Source organism: Canis lupus, chromosome 2 (genome assembly GCF_003254725.2).
Source record: "Canis lupus dingo isolate Sandy chromosome 2, ASM325472v2, whole genome shotgun sequence".
NCBI classification, from domain to species: Eukaryota; Metazoa; Chordata; class Mammalia; order Carnivora; family Canidae; genus Canis; species Canis lupus.
Window position 1 is genome coordinate 10855395 of NC_064244.1, and position 17689 is coordinate 10873083.

The 17689-nt window shown below is 37.0% G+C and overlaps 1 long non-coding RNA gene across 3 annotated transcripts in view; it reads right to left on the reverse strand.

Annotated features, from left to right (window-relative positions):
- Nucleotides 1-17689, reverse strand: part of LOC112670347 (uncharacterized) — a 35264-nt gene that overhangs the window by 7594 nt on the left and 9981 nt on the right. The gene's annotated exons all lie outside the window — the stretch shown is intronic.

Here is a 17689-nt window from a genome sequence, read left to right on the forward strand (position 1 = left end):
ACAGTATCCAAGTGATTATGATTTGTGACTCTAATCTCAAGCAAAGCCTTGTTCTGGGATTATTCATTCTTGCTTCAGCAACTAACTTACATAGTTGAATTTCTACATGAGGTAAGAGCTGAATAGATGAAAATAAAACCCTTTTCAATTTTTCAGAACAAGGTTATTCCATTTAGAAAGAAGTCACAGATTTTCATAAAAAGACTTGGCCATATTTATGCCTAGAACTTAAATTGAGTCTGTCTACACTTTTGAAACCAAGTAATGATATGGATTGCTTCAAGTCACTTCATATTTTATACTGGTGACCAAAGCTCAATCTGTTGAATGTTCGATACTTATTAACATTAAAAACAAATGGATTAGAATATGTTTCTGATACTTCATTCAGTTCAAAAGTTAAATCTCCTGATAATTCACTCATTCATTTAGCAAATATTTGTCGAGTATGTACTGTGTGCAGGAACCGTCCTAGGCACCAGAGACAGAGCAGTGGACAGAACAAAATCCTTGATTTGTGGGGATTATATTTTGGAGGAACGAGTCAATAAACAAATATATGGTATATATTCACAGAATAGTGTTATTATATGTAATGTACATTATGAAGAAAAACAAAGCAGAATTGAAAGAAATATTGAAAGTGAGAGAAGAGACTGTTTTCTGTAGGGTGGTGAGGGGAGATTTTGAGGCTTTCACATCATTCAAGGGAGGAGACAAATGAAGGGAGAAAATGAGCCATGAGAAAATTTGAAATCTGGAAGAAGGAAGAAGTACAAAGGTTTTAATGCGGGACTAAATTTGCCTTTCAGGGGAACGTATAGAAAGCCAATTTTTGTTGGAGTGGAGTGAGCAAGTGGAAAGCAATCAATTTTGAGCATAGATAGGGTTCAAATCAAGAAGAGCCTTACTAAGGTTAGGATTTGGATTTTGTTCTTAGCATGATGGGAATCATTTAAAGATTTTGAGAAGAGCAACATTAAATGGTTAAGGATTTTGTAAGTCTCTCTGGCTGTTCTGTGAAGATAGACTGTAAGAAAAAACAAGGGTGCAAGTGGGGAAGCCAAGTGGAGGGTTATTGTGCTAGTACTGACTGTAAATGATGGGGCCCCAGACCAGAGCAATAGGGGTGGAGTGAGAAGTGGTTATATGCTAGATAGATTTCAAAGCCAGGAATGACAAGATCTTTCTGATGGATTGGGTGGATCTTAGGGAAAGTGAGGAATTGAACTTGATTCCAGTACTTTCTCTGAGCCACTGGGAAATAACTGAATTACTCAATCTTTTCTCAAGTATCAATGAAATGCAGACTGTGCTAAGCTCTGTATTAGGTGCTTAGGTATATCACCAAGCAAAAAAAAAAAAAACAAAGATCCCTGGAGGAAAAAAAAAAAGACAATAAAAATGAACATAAAGGAATGCATTTTAAAGTATGTTTGAAGATAACAAGTATTGTGGAAAAAAAAAAACAACAGGAAAGGTTAACGGGGTTGGGTGGCAACAGGTTCCTTTATTAAACAAGGTGGTCAGGATTGGTGTCCGTGAGATGGTGAGATCTGAGCAGGGGCCAGGAGGCCAGTGTGCCTGAAGTCCAGTGAGGTGAGAGGAGAATGAATGGTCAGTGATGAAGCAAGACAAGTAAACCAGGAGACCTGATGTGTAGACTCTTGAAGGCCATTGGGATTTGGCCTTTATTCTGAATGAAACATGGAGCCATTTCAGGGTCATGGTCATTTGAGTAGAGGAGTGACATGATCTGACTTATATATGTCGCACTCTGATCACTCCTCTGAGAATATATTACAAGGTAGCAAAGATAAAGCAAAGAAACCTATTTTGGGGTGATTGCAACAATTCAGATGAGAGCTGATGGTGGTTTGATAGAGACAGCTGTGAAAGTGGCAGGATAGATGTAGAAGTAGAGCTTCCTTGATTTCCTGATAGATTAGGAAACAGTTTTTGGCTTGAAAAGCTAGAAGGTTGGAGTTGCCGTTAACTGAAATGATAGACTCTGGTTTGAGTGGGAGGTGGGGGAATACCAGGAGTTCTGTTTTGGATGTTTTAGGTCTGAGATGCTTCAGATATATCCAAGTGAAGGAATCGGGTTGGCAGTTGAATATTCAAGTCTAGAGTTCAGGGGAGCATTTTGAACTGGAGATATACACCCTCAGATGGAGGTATAAGGGTGGTGTTTAGAACTATGGGCAATGGGGGGATCCCTGGGTGGCGCAGCGGTTTGGCGCCTGCCTTTGGCCCAGGGAGCGATCCTGGAGACGGGGGATCGAATCCCACGTCGGCCTCCTGGTGCATGGAGCCTGCTTCTCCCTCTGCCTATGTCTCTGCCTTCCTCTCTCTCTCTCTCTCTCTCTCTCTCTCTCTCTCTCTGTGACTATCATTAAAAAAAAAAAAAGAACTATGGGCAATGGATGAGGTCATGTATGGAGTGAATGGAGATAGAAAGGAAGGCAAAGACTGGGCCCTTGGGTAATCCAATATTCAGAAGTAGGGAAAAGAGACCACCTAGGCAGGGGAAGAACCAAGTGGTTGTGTTGTCCACCAAAGACAGTGTATTAAAGATGAGGGAGTGATTAACCCTGAGAGAGTTTGCCCCTCTAGAGGTCAAGTATGATGCCTGGGAATTGATCATGGGAGGCAGCAACATGGAGGTCATTAATGATTTTTGAGAGCAGTTTTGAAGGAATCCTGGGATAGTAAATTTTGAAGCCAAGGGGAATGCTGGTGGGGAGGAAAAGGCATCACTAAACTAAGAATATCTGGGAGAAAAGTAGATAAGGGCTGAGGATGAAAGGATCAAACCCATGTGATTATATGTGTTATGACTAATTTTCCTTGTTGGCCACATACGGCTGAGTTCTTACCAAATCTGAAGGAATGCTGAATCATTTATTTTCTCAGTGATTAGCACTTAATCACTTCATTAAAATATGTGTTGCTTTTATTCAAAATCAATTTTGTACTTCCCTATTAAGCCTTCTGAAAATTCATCTTGCCAAAAGAAATATGAATCCCTTGTAGGGTTTTCATGACTCAGAGACAAAGGATTTCTTTCCTTTTATTGAATTATTTGTGTTACCGAATCTGGCTATGTTCTGAATCTCTTATTGTAATAAGTTAATATTTATTGTAGTGCAAGCACAATAATGTAGTGCTTGGCATTGAGTTAACAATATAAATAATTAGATTTTATATATACCTTTACAAAAGAAAGGAAAAGATTGTCATAAATGCACTTTGTAAACAACAATACATTGCTTTGTGATGTCTCTTGGACAGTTTTTGGGTAATATTTAATTCTTGTATTATTGATCTTATTTTTTCCTATTTAGATCGTAAGCTTTTAGAAGGCAGAGACAATATGCCACGCATATGCCTCATAGCAAAGAGACAGCTGTGTATTTAATCTTATATCTCTTTTATTGAATTTATTTATTTTATTTTTTTATTTATTTTATTTATTTATTTATTTATTTTTTAAATAAAATATTTTATTTATTTTTTTAAAATATTTAAAAAATATTTTTAAAAAAATAAATAAAATATTTTATTTAAATATTTAAATATTTTTAAAATATTTTTTAAAATATTTTATTTATTTTATTTATTTATTTATTTATTTATTTTATTTTATTTATTTATTTTATTTTTTTATTATTTTATTGAATTTATCTCTTTTATAAGAATTTAATCTTATATCTCTTTTATTAACTTTAGTGCTCTTTTGCTTAAAAGCTGCCTAGTAACAATGGCAGAAAACCTGTCCTTTCTGATGCAACAAAATTAGAATGTCTGAGAATTTGTGACTTTGTTTTCCACAGTACAAGTCTTTCCGAAACAAGGTCAATATTTGTAGGGGTTCTTTGGTTGTGCTTATACTTTCTTATTCTCCATTAAGCATTTGATCATTGAAATAAAATTGACCCTTTGGGGGATGGTATGTCATATGTCTCTTTCATCCCAATTAGAATCCAGAATTTAGTGCAACTGGCTGTATTCAGTCATTTCTTTCATAAATAAAGGCATTTGAGGGCCCTTGTAAGTCTTACAATTGGTAATAAGAATGGGCATATATTCTGATTCCCAGTTTATTGATTTTATTACAAATTTCTTTGACAAGATCATTTTTCAGTAGATTTTTGCTCTTTCCAAAATATTTATCAACACATTTCTCCAAAGGCACGCGATTTTATTTTGTGATCTTGTAATTTCATACGGGCTTTATCACATGAAAATTGGCCATTTACTATTTTGAAATCTAACTTATTTTTGTGTAAGAAATGTACTGACTCTGATAATTTTCCCATTTGTAATATCTTTAAGAACAAATGGAGGAGACTGAGTAAACATTGTTAACTACAGGGAATTAGATGCTTAGTTACCAAACTAAATAGGTGCTTTTTGAAGGAAACATCTGAATGTGCAATTTCTATTTAGTGCTTTAGATGAAGAACATCATAGAACATTTTTTCCAGAAAATCTCCTTGGCTTAACTAGTTTGCTTTCTCTTCCAGCTTAGAAGCGGCCACATACTTCTCAAATCCTTGCAAAGCAGCTAAAAAGCTCTGTGATTCTTAAGGATTTGATAAAGATTTGGGACTCAAATCAGTACAAGCAAGAATTTATTTATTTTTTTTTGCAAATTTTGGTGGTAGAAACTTTAGGCCATAAGTTTCTGCCACAGAAAAAGTAATAAAGGGCCTTCTAGGCCTGATATTTTAGTCACTTACATAGCACACTTTCTTAAACCTTGCTATATGTCTTTAGGATTGCTTGTTCCTCCCTTATTTTATTATTTTATTTTATTATTTATTTTATTTTATTTTATTTGTTTTATTCTATTTTATTCTGTTTTATTTCTAGTGTAGTTAACATACAATGTTGTATTAGTTTCAGGTGTACAATAAAGTAATTCAATAATCCTGTACATTACTCAGTGATCATCACAATAAGTGTGCTCTTTATCCCCTCCATTTATTTCACCCATCCTCCTCCCCCCTGGTGACCATCAGTTTATTCTCTATAGTTAAGAGTCTGTTTTTTGGTTTGTCTTTCTTTACCCACTTTGTTTTTTTGTTTCTTGAATTACATACACTCTTGAGGGAAATCTTATGGTATTTGTCTTTCTCTGACTGACTTATTTCACTTAATGTTATACTCTCTAGTTCCATCTATGTGGATGCAAATGGCAAGATCTCATTCTTTTTTACTGCTAATATTCCTGTGTGTGTGTGTGTGTGTGTGTGTGTGTGTGTGTGTTCTTTATCCATTCATCAGTTGATGGATACTTTCATCTTACAAAATAGCAGAATGGATTCCTGTGCTTGAAAGTTTATAATGTATAGTGTTAGGTGTTCTTAGTGTTAAGACTTTGCTACCAACTCTATTATTAGTTTATTCCTTTTTAAGCTGATTTTTCTGTTATAGAGTCCCAAACAGAATGTTAGGGATATAAGGGGATACGATACAGCTGTTATTGTAGTGAAACACATACTCATATAATCTACAGACATCCTTGGACACTAGTAGGTGTCAAGCCCTGTGCAATTTAGCAGAGATAAAGAGAGAAAAGATACAGTTCTCTCCTTCATGGAATTAAGAGGCTGGTCAATTCATTTTATTTTTAAAAAATGTGACCAGATGACAATTATTACTAAATGATGGTATGTGACCTTTTCTTTACTCTTGCACTTTGTGAGGTTCTAACTGTTTTGCCATCTCTCACCAGATGTAAAGAAGAGGACTCAGCAGCTGGATGAATCAGACATAAGTTTGCGGGTAGAATGATAAGCTAAGGGAAGTCCAGGGACCAAGATGTGCCTCAAGTGCATGGATTGCAGGAGATGACAGTTCTATTATAATACCTGCTCTAAAAACCATGAACTTATTCCAACATGATGGGTGGAACATGGTATTAGGGAACAATTGGAACATGAGAATTTTGTGTTTGCTTGTGCAGGGCTTCATTTACAAGAAACCATAGGTGAAAGCAAAAAATTCACCAGCTAAATACCCACACTTATGAATACATAACACCCACACTTCAAACATTTACAGGGATCTCTGTTCACCATGAGGCATAAGTCACACTCATCCACACCTGGAGTTACAGCTTCTCTCCCATTATGGCTGCTCCTCCTCCACCTCTACAATGGCTCACAGGCTGCCATGTTTGCCATGCCCACTTCCTCAAGCAAGCTGCAGGTCTTCTAAAGATAAAGCACCATATTTATTATAGTGTTAGTGCATTTCTTGCCATGGCCTGTAGTGTAATATTACACTGGTGTTCTATTTTTATTTTTTTAAAGATTTTATTTATTTATTCATGAGAGACACAGAGAGGCAGAGACACAGGCAGAAAGAGAAGCAGGCTCCATGCAGGGAGCCCGATGCGGGACTCAATCCCAGGACCCTGAGATCATGACCTGAGCCAAAGGCAGATGCTCTACCACTGAGCCACCCAGGTGCTCCTATACTACTGTTTTAATTAAGTTTCTATCTTTTTTAATGTGTCACTGACAAAATTTCTGAGTGTTGTTCCCCTAACCATTTTCCCCATAAACCCTGTAGTGTTAACTGCACAATTTTTGGAGAGCATGGATGGTTTTAAGAAACATGTCACATTATAGCAAAACTGACTGTGTTTTCCATTATTATCATGTATCCCAAATTTCATATTTTGTAGGAGGAGTAAATTTGGGAGTATGAATGGCTGGGAGAAAAACCAGAATGTTTAGTACTATTTTTGTAGACTATATTGACTTTAATAATATTTGGAAGACACAGGTGAAGAACTTGAATGCTACTGAAATCACTGATCTGTGGAAAAATAGAAAAGTCAGAAAATGTGAGGCTCGAGCCAAAGTCAAAGCGTGACTGTTGAATGTGAAATTTTGAGTGGCCCCATTGGTATCCTGGGCTTGTGCTTGGGCCACTCTGGTGTGATCTACGTAGGTCAATTGAGTTATTTCTTTGCAATTCAGTAGTTAGCAGCTAAAGGTTGACTTTCTCACGGGCTTTCATGGTTCCCTGGAACCTCACCTGAAACTATATGTGTGCTCTGGAGGACAGAATCAGCCCCACAGTCTCCATATGAACAGGCAATGTAACAGTTTTTCATGATGGGAGCATTGAAATATTTCCTAATCTGATCAAAAAGCTCATTCTCCCGGCTTGCAAACAAAGACTATGTACTACAAAGTCCAACAAAGTTGATTATAAAGGGAGTAGGTGGTGGCTGTGAAGAGCTCTTGAAGACAGGAAAAATGAGTCTGATTTAAACTTGATAATCCTCTTGCTTTCCTAATTAACAGACAGGAAAGTTTGGTAAATATAAGAAAGAGATGACTATCCCTGATGCATTCTAAAGCCAGTATTAATTGAATCACTATCTCCCTTGTTATCTAGATACCATTATTCGCTAGATAGTATTGCTCTAGTTGAAGATATTTGCAAATGCTGATACAAATATTTGCTGAAACTTACTTTTTTCAAATTGTTAGTTGGTAGGTATAAAAAGGGTAAATGAATGCAAATATCTTTCCCAGAAAACTTTCTGGGCCCCCTATTCTGACCCTGTGAAGCTGAACTTTAGTTTTAATTTAATCTTCCTTGGTTCTCCAATCAAATTGTAGGGTTGAAAAATAATGGCAGGGAGGGAGTTATTTCACAGGTTTTTTCCTTGTGTGTAGCACAGCTCATCTCAAAAATAAGTATTCATCCTTTCCTGTTGCTTAGCCCCAAATGCATTATTATTTATTTGGTTTTGGTCGTTGGGGTATGGGAGCCTATCTACTTGTAAATTTCCCCTTGGTCATGAGACATAGTCACATTCACACTACTGGCCTTTGGTGATACTACACCTAACCAAATTATCCAAGTGCTATCAGGAGGAACTAGAAATAGTCATGACTAAGCCTCCTCAGTTTGTTACAAAGTAGTAGTAAAGAGCTGTTTTGTTTTGTTTTGAAATTCTCTTTATTTCCAGGTAATAATGAGCTCCTCATGTGATATAGATCAGAAAGTTCAGAGTTGGTGTTTTGAAAACAAATCTATGGCATTTTTCTGTCTTTTTCTCAAGCCTGGCTAGATTGCAATTTATAATATAATGATTTCCCATTTCATTCTCCTAAATTAATCATTGTGATATAAATGTTGGTCCATATGTATTTTTCTTCTCCATGCCTACTTTCTTGCCTCAGAATAAAGTCTGAATTCCTCAGGCTAGCAACTTCTGTGGCCTGCCATCTTCTCCTTCTAGTTAACACCAATCACCACTAATGTCTCTACCGCCACTTCTCTTTTCAAATTCCTTCAAAAGAGTCTATTTCTGTGTCCTTTGCTCCGCCCATTAATTTCGTCTCTTCACTATACTACAGCCTCCTTTTCTCTCCTCTCTGCTCCCCCACCAACACATACAGTTATTTCCTGAAACTATTTTTGCTAAAGCTATCACTAACTTTCCCATTGCCAAATTCAGTGAATGTCTTAAAATTTCTTAAAAACTTTTAAAATGTGGATGAATGAACATATCTGTTAACCATTGATCCTTTCTCAAGTCTTGGTAAATGACAGTTACAGGCTTTTTAACAAAAAGTTCGAAAAATAAGAGATGGGAGAGGAGAAATAATCATCAAATTGCAGAATGCTGTAGATAAGATAGTGGCATTTTATCTGACAGGTCTGAGAAAGCTGATTCTTAAGGCAAAGCCCTGAAAGGCTCTGGGTCTGGCAGTATCAGGCACATCTTGAAATAAGGTTAAAGGTGGCAAAAGAGTGACATCAGCAAGATAGTGCAATAGGAGATCCCTGACTCCTATCCAAATCAGAAAGGAAGAAGTTAAATTGTCTGTGTTTGCAGATAACATGATCTTTATATAGAAAACCCTAAATTCCACTAAAAAACTTGTAGAATAAATGAATTCGGTGAAGTTGCAGAACACAGAATCAACATATAAAACTCAATTGCATTTCCATATACTAACAATGAACTATCCAAAAAAGAAATTAAGAAAACAATCTCATTCACAAGATCAACAAGAAGAATAAAATACTTAAGAATAAACTTGATCAAGAGGTGAAAGACTTGCATACTGAAAATTATAACACATTTAACGAAAGATATTAAAGAAAACACAGATAAATGGAAAGATATACTCTGTTCATTGACTGGGAGATTTAATATTGCTGAAATATCCACACTAGAGAAAGTGACAAAGTGATATACAGATTTAGTACAATTCCTGTCAAAACTCCAATGCCATTTTCTACAGAAATAGAAAAAAACAATCCCGGGATGTTTGGGTGGCTCAGTGGTTGCTTTGGCCAAGAGCGTGATCCTGGAGTTCCGGGATCGAGTTCCACATTGGGCTCCCTGCATAGAGCTTACTTCTCCCTCTGCCTATGTCTCTGCCTCTCTCTCTCTCTCTCTCTCTCTCTGTCTCTCATGAATAAATAAGTAAAATCTTTAAAAAAAAGAAAAAAACAATCCTAAAATTTATATGAAACCATCAAAACCACTGGATTGACAAAACAATCTCAAGAAATATGAGCAAAACTGGAGGTGTTACACTTCCTGTAGTCATCAAAACAGTATGTAGCATAAAAACAGGCACACACATTGAAAGAACTGGAAAACAACAACAGAAACAGACACATAAACCAATGTAACAGAACCCAGAGATGAGCCCACACATACATGGTCAACTAGTAATTGAGAAGGGGCCAAGAACACAAAATGTAGAATGGATAATCTCTTTAATAAATGGTTTTGGAAAAACGGAATATCAGATGTGTAAAAAAAAGAAATTTGGTCTTTTTTTCTTGCACCATATACAAAAAATTAACTTGAAATGAATTAAAGACTTAAATGTAAGACTTGAAACCATAAAATTCCCAGGAGAAAACATGGTGTAAGAACCCCTTGACAGTGATCTTGGCAATGAATTTTTGGATATAAAAGCACAGGCAACAAAAAGAAAAATAAATAAGTGGGACTATATTAAAACTATAACCACTGCACAGCATAAGAAGCCATTAACATAATGAAAAGAAAACTTATGAAGTGGAAGAAAAGATTTTCACACAACATGTTTGATAAGGGGTTAAAGTCTAAAATATATATAGAACTCATACTACTCAACAGCAAAATAATAACTCAATTAAAAAAATGGGTCAAGGAGCTGAATACACATTTTTTCCAAAGAAGATATACATGTGGTTGGTATATGAAAATGTGCTCACTAATCACTAACCATCAGAGAATGCAAGTCAAAACAAGAATGCAATATAATTTCATACCTTTTAGAAGGTCTTTTATGAAAAAGCCAGGAGATAGCAAGTGATGGTGAGGATGTGGATAAAAGGGAACCCTTAGGCGCTATTGACTGGAACGTAAATTGGTACTGCCATTATAGATGCAGCAAGAAGGTCCTCAAAAATTAAAACTAGAACTGCCATATGATCCAGAAATCTTACTTTTGAATGTATTTCCAAAGAAAATTAAATTGGAAGCTCAAAGAGATAGCTGCACCTCTATGTTCATTGCAGTATTATGTGCAATACCCAAGATATTGAAACAACCTAAGTGTCTATCAGTGAAAAAATAGGTAAAGAAAATGTGGCATATGTGAATAGTAGATTATTATTGAGCCATAAAAAGTAAAGAAATACTGTCATTTGGGACAACACGAATGAACCTGAAGGACATTATACTTAATGAAATAAGCCAGACAAAAAGACAAATATTGTATGATCTCATTTATATGTGGAATCTAAAAACATTGAATTCATAGAAGCAGAGAGCAGAATGGTGGTTGTCAGGGGTTTAGATATAGGGGGAAATGGGAGATGTTGATCAAAGGGCACAAACTTTCCATTATAAGCCGAAGAAGTTCTCGGGATGTAATGTGAGCATAATGACTGTACAGATGACCCTTGAACGATGTCGACAGTTAACAATGGTTAGGGGTGCTGACACCTGCAGTACAAAATCCATGTATAGCTTTTAACTCCCCCAAAACTTAACTAGTAGTCCACTATTAACCAGAAACCTCATTGATAACATAAAGGGACAAATAACATATATTTTGTACACTATTTGTATTATATAGCATATTCTCACAGTAAAGTAAGCTAGAGAAAAGAAAGTGTTCCTAGGAAAATCAGAAGGAAGAGAAAATATATTTATAGCACTGTATTGTAAAAAATCCACAGGTAAATGGACCTATGAAGTTCAAACTCCTGTTCTTCAAGGATTTACCATAGTTAGTAGTACTGTATTTTATACTTGGAATTTGCTAAGGGATTAGGTCTTAAGTATTCTTATCATACACACAAAAGCTATATGGGCAGTGATGAATGTTAATTAATCTGACTTTGGTCATCATTTCATAATGTCTATGTATATTAAATTATCATAGGTACACTTCAAGTATATACAATTTTATTTGCCATTGTGCCTCAATAAAGCTAGAAAAAAATGGAACCCAAAGTGGAAGTGTTAATGGGAAGTCAGTTTAAGAGCAGTTAGACTCTCGGAATTTCCCTCCCCCTCCACACACCCCGATGGCTGGTATGTATCACTCCAGCATAAGATTGAGGTTATTTATTAGAGATGTGCTGGATATCTCTCAAGTGTCCTTTTAGATGCATTCTCCATCCTTTCCACTTTTTCTTAGCTTGAGGAGGCTAATTTGTATAGGTTAAATTGATGGATCCCTTTGTCCTTTGGTTTCCCATTGGGTTTGACCAATGGAGAGCCCTGATGGGAGATGGGAGGTTGTTAATCAAGGGCATTTATCCTCCAAGATTCCTCTCTGTGAGGTTCCCTTGGGGTGACTTCCTCTCTTCACTGAAGGTCACATTTCCTCAGAAGTTGGCCTACAAAGATGGAACTTTTTCCTTTTGGTTTCTAACAACCTTCACCTTCTCTCATTCCTTGGGCCTACAGGTAGTACCAACAAGATGTTTAACTCTACCTGGGGGTTTCCTTACACACTTTACACACTGCCTATACCTTTGTAAAGACTCCCTTTATTAAGCCATTTTAAAGTTATCCTAATTCGAATTACCACCAGTTTTATGCTAGTACCCTGGGTGAAACAGATGGTTTTGGGTTGGAAATCTTTCCAGAAGATTTGAGGATGGAGATACCATTCTATAAACAAGAGGGTAATAAGTGAAATTTTGCAAACTGAGTTTTGAGACACCCAAACTTTTCCCCACTTTGGCTCCCTAAACAGGGGGTCAGGCTTTTAGCCTCAAGGCAAAAGACTGGAAGAGTTTTCACTGAGCAATCTGACTGGGTCGGTGGAGAAAAACCTCGCTCTCACAGTTTCCAAACAAAAAATCCAGCAGATCTCCTTTTAATAAAGGTCATGGCTCACAGTTAAGAAGGCTCATCAGCATGCAATCATAATCAATTTTTGTTTTTTAAATGTGAATGCTTCAAGATCACTAGTTGTCTGGGAAAAGCTTCTAATAAGAAAGTGAACAAAACAAACTGGAAGAGAAAAGTAACTTGAAACCAAGATTATGCCTGAAGGAAAAAAATGCGCTTATTTTTACAGAAAGATGAAAGCAGATATCTATGCACTAAAACAGATTTTGTATAAATTGAATAATCAGCAAACAACAATAAAAAGAAAGCTCCAGGAAATAAGAATATGATAGAAATAAAATATTCAACAGGAGATACAGGAGAATGAGAGAGAAAGGGAAAACACAAAAATTAAAGATTTAGTCTGCAAATTGTAACATCTGAATAACAGAGAGAAAAAAGACAAAAAGGGAGGAGAAGAAATTCTCAGAGCAAAAAAATTGAGAAATTACCCAGATTTATGGAAGATGAGTTTGTAGATGAAAAGGGCCCAGTGAGTGGATAGCATAACCTATAAAAATAGAAATACACCCAACATTTAATTGTGAATTTCAAATAGGGGGAAGTACCCAAAAGCTTCCAGATGGGGAGTTCATACAAAGGGTCAGGAATCAGAGTGGCTTTAGACTTTTCAAAAACAATATTGGAAGCAAGAAGTCCGTGGTAATACCTTACATACCCCAAGGGAAAATGATTCACAATCAAGAAGAAAGACCAAGGCTTTGTAAAATTTACTTCCCACACACATGCTTTTTTAGGATGCTATTGAGAATATGCTCCATCAAAAAATAAGCTAAACCAACAATGAGGAAGATATAGGATCCAAGCACAGGATTCTAATCTTAAATTAGGAGTTAAGAAAGAGGCAGCTGGAGAGATGCCCCAGGAAGAAACCTGTCCAGACCCGAAGAGGTCAGAAGGTGATGTTTCCCCTAAGATGAAGTTATTAGGAGTACTGTATGTGCTTGAAACTTCTGAGATGAAGCTTAAACACTGGAGTGTTGGGGTGCCTGTGTGGCTCAGTCAGTTAAGCCTTGCCTCAGCTCGGGTCATGATCTCAGGGTTTTGGGATGGAGCCCCACATCGGGCTCCCTGCTCAGTGAGGAGTCTGCTTCTCTCTCTCTGCCCCTCCCTACCACTCATGCTTGCTTTGTTTCTTAAATAAATAAAAATAAAATCTTTAAACATAAATTTGCAGATGAGTTAGTGATAAGTATGTATAAAACTTTCCAAAAATGTGCAATTATTAATTCCAGGTAAAACAAAGGTATTGTGTAACAGGCATGGAAAAATTATTATGGGTTAATATATGTTCCCACATGGACATAAATATAATAATTCAACAGTAATCTAACCAAGCTTTGTGAGATAATACGGGTGGTTGGTTGGGATGAGAGAGAGTGAAAGAGACTTGAATCTTCATTTTCCTTAGAGGGAAGCCTATCGATTATTTGTAAAGTAGAAATATCAAAGAAACATTAGAAGCTACTTAAGAGTTCTAGAGATTACTATGAACAACAGTCACTATGAAAAAGGTGCCGCCACAGGGTGGGAAATGCAGATGCATGTTGGACAATGAAGCCAGAGCTCCATTGTTCTTCCTATTGTGTTTAAAAGAACTACTTGACTCAACTCCATGCACTTATAATTTTGATGAAAACAAAAACCAAACTGAAAAAATAAAAAGCAGAATAAAACAACCAAAGGAGAGAGAGAGAGAGAGAGAGAGAAGCACATGCTGTTCAATCAGAATTCTACCCTAGTCATTTTCTTTTTTAAGGAGTCTGGCATTAATCTTTTAGCTAAATCTGCAAGATTGTGGATTTATTTTTAATAGATTTCTGTAGAAAAGAAGAACATTAAAGTGAGCGTACTACCTAGAATTCTAGTAGATTGTTTTCCAACAAAAGAGATTTATAATGAAAAAATGATTTGCTGATCTGCTATGTGGAAATCCTAACAGTTATTTTGAAAATTGAGTCTTTGGGAAGCCTTATGATCCCGGAGCATCTTCAAGCAGTGAATCCTGCCATGAAACTGAGTGTTCAGCATCTGTGTCTGGTATCTGGGGCTCTGAGACAGCAACACCTGCATACTTATCAAGTGAAATGATTTTCTGTTCCTAAATATAAATTCATTATCTGATGATTCACAAATAGAAATGTGCTCAGTTAACAGCAACCAAGGCAGAAAAAAATGTCATAAAACTCAGATGTAACTTTGTATGTGAGTTGTTTATACGGTTAAAAAAACATTAATAAATGTATTAGCTGATTTGTATTTATCATGCCTAAGTGTATCAAGACACGAGGAGGGAAGTTATTGGTTCAACATCTATCTGCCTGTCCTCTTAGATATTCGATATGATTTCATGCAAATGAAGTAGTTTTCCCACATAATTTTTTAAAAGATTTTATTTGTTTATTTATTTATTTAGAGAGAATACGAGGAGAGGAGCAGAGGGAGAGAGAATCTCAAGAACATTCTGTGCTGAGCACCGAACCCCATGCAGGGATACATCCACAATCCTGAGCTGAAATCAAGAGTTGGGTGTTTAACCAACTGAGCCACTGAGGCACCCCTTCCCATATAATTTTAAACCAGTCCTGAGCTGATTGGGGCAAGATAAAGAAGGGCAGCTGTATGAGAGGTCAGGGTTGGCATCAAGTGCTAGGAGAACTTACAGGACTTACAGGTAGATGAGGGAAACAATGAAGGAAGAGACAGAAATTGTGCTAACTTCAGTGTTGGGCTTCTTGAGAGTTCCTATTTAGTTGCAGTGTGTATACTAACAGTATTGTCTCAACTCCATATTTCACCACTGCAGTAAACAATGATGTGGGTTCAGAGATTTGGAGGTTAGACTTGAGTAGAATGTGGCTCAAAATTGACTGGTGAGGTGGCCTTGAGCGAGTCTCTTTCCCCCTCCATTCAGTGGTGTTAGTACCAGTGCCCTGCGGTGAGGATCCAATGTGACAATGCATGGACAGTGCTTAGCATGCTGACTGGCATGTAGTAAACATCACACAAGCACTAGAAAAATTATGGGGATGGGAATAGAAGAGATGGTCAATGGGATGAGGAAGGAGAAACCAGGTAAACGGGGAAATTGGTGTTCAGTAATTCAAGTTCTTCTTTTCCTTTCCGGCTTGTTTTCTGAATTTTGTTTTCTCACATCTGACCAAAATAAAGGCATATTTGAATGGAGTTATGTGCTTTGGCATTGAGCTTACAGTTCTCTCTAGATACAATTCAATGGTATTTCCAGCCCTGATTAAAAAAAAAAAAAAAAACACCTGTGTATATTATGTAGAGAGGGAGAGATTGCTGGTAATAAAATCCAATGGTCATGTACTCAGAGTCTTGAATGGGTTGGTCACTGTGCTGGGACATCTGGGAGAAAGGCAGGTGAGGTAGCTGCTCTCTCCTTAAGGCATCAAGTGTCCTGGAAATTCCATTATTTCCATTCAGTTCAGTGCCATTCAATTCAGTTTATTTTAGTTCATTTCGTGCTACAACCAGTTGTAGAATGAAACTGGATCCTACAGTAGCAGCATACATTATCAGAGGGTTCTGATCCTAGGTCACAGTGGTTTGAAAGGGGGGAAAATCTGCTAATCAGCCGGTCTCCTCTGCTCTTGCCTGATTGTTAAAAAAGGAAGTTATCTAGTGAATAAAGGGGCCAAGATGTATCACTCATATAATCATAAAAGAGCAGTAAAATTATTTTTATGAAGGGGATCAGGAATTCTCAGGGAAAAAAGAAACCATTCTCTGAAAATGAATGCTCCAAGAGAGCTTCACACACCCACCGCCAGAATCCTTTATTTCTTCTGTTATAAATATAGTCATTCTTACGTAAAAGTTAGTAAAAAATCATTGAATAATTAAACTAGAAAGTTAAATATCTCAAATGGTGCTTTCAATGGATCTTAATCTCCAAAAGAATTTGCTTTCCAACAGAAGAAACAGCTCTATCTCTTTCTGTCTGCCTGCCTGCCTAACATCTTCTTCTTCTTCTTCTCTTTTTTTTTTTTTTTTTTTTTTCTAGACCACCAGGAGCAAACCTATAGTCTAACAGAGCCAGATATATAACCCTGAAATCCTGGGAGACCAATAAGAAACCTGGCAGGGCAGGGCCAAAGAGGTCATCAGACCCTTGGTTCAGTGAAAAACTCCTGCAATTGTGGACAGAGAGGACTGGACATGGTGTGATTCAAGGGGTCTCAAATGTGCTCGTTATTACAGTCTTGGTGTACTGAGGGGCTTAGGCAAGTCAGGGTTTTTTCTAAACCTCCAAGTTGTGAAAATCTAATGAGTTACAGATCACTAGGGACAAACCTGTAGTCTGAGAAGATCTGGTATATTGATTTGCAGCTGGGGGTGGGGTTGCTTCAGAAGCACCCAGCAATGCACCCTGCCAGGAGGAAATGTCTTTTGCAAATCTGGGTTCTCACTGTAGGGTTCTGAGGTAGGTCCCGCAGAAGCCAGTGGGGATCAGTTCTCGATTCCTTGCTGTTTCTCAGCAAGTGTATGAAGATTAAGTAAGGATTCCATGTTGTCATAAGGCGGGGAGGTTTAGCAATTGGACACCCCCCGTAATAGACAAGTTATAGCAAAGTAGGCCTATGAGTGTCACTGGTGACAAAGCGGTGTTCACTCAAGACTTGTTATGGTGTTTTATAGCTGCTGCCTGGCCTTGGGAGGGACAGTGTTTGCTGTTGATTACACAGCTGGCTTTACGTGTGCCCTCCCAAGCCTGATTACCGGCGAGGATCCTTGTTTGCTTTTGCAATCTGAGTTGACTCTCTTTCAGTTCTAGACAGGTTTCCTCTCTCATATACATATTTAGAAAATATATATGTGAAAAATATAATGTAAAATTTGGGAACAGGCTCCCAATTCATTTATTCAAATATTCAAATTTGATGCTAATGGATGCCTACAGGTTTCAGGTTAGAGAAAATTCTATTTTTAAGCTGCAGAGACCCAGTGAGTTGGAACTGAATCTGAATTATTTTCAATCTGAATCTGAATTATTTTAGATTTTTTTGGGGGGGGGGACATGTTCACGGGGAAAGGGTTGTGATAGCCTGTAGAAAGGCTCAGATTAAACCTTCATTCTTCCATGGAAGGCCCTGCCGCCATTCCTGAAGCCATAGAACAATTACAAACATTCCACACTCACTCAGGAGAGAATTTAGATGGTTGTTATTGGAAAAAAAAAAAAATCTACCCACCTCACAGGTATTGTCCACACACTGAGGGCTGCATTTATGCATTGTTTCACTTTCT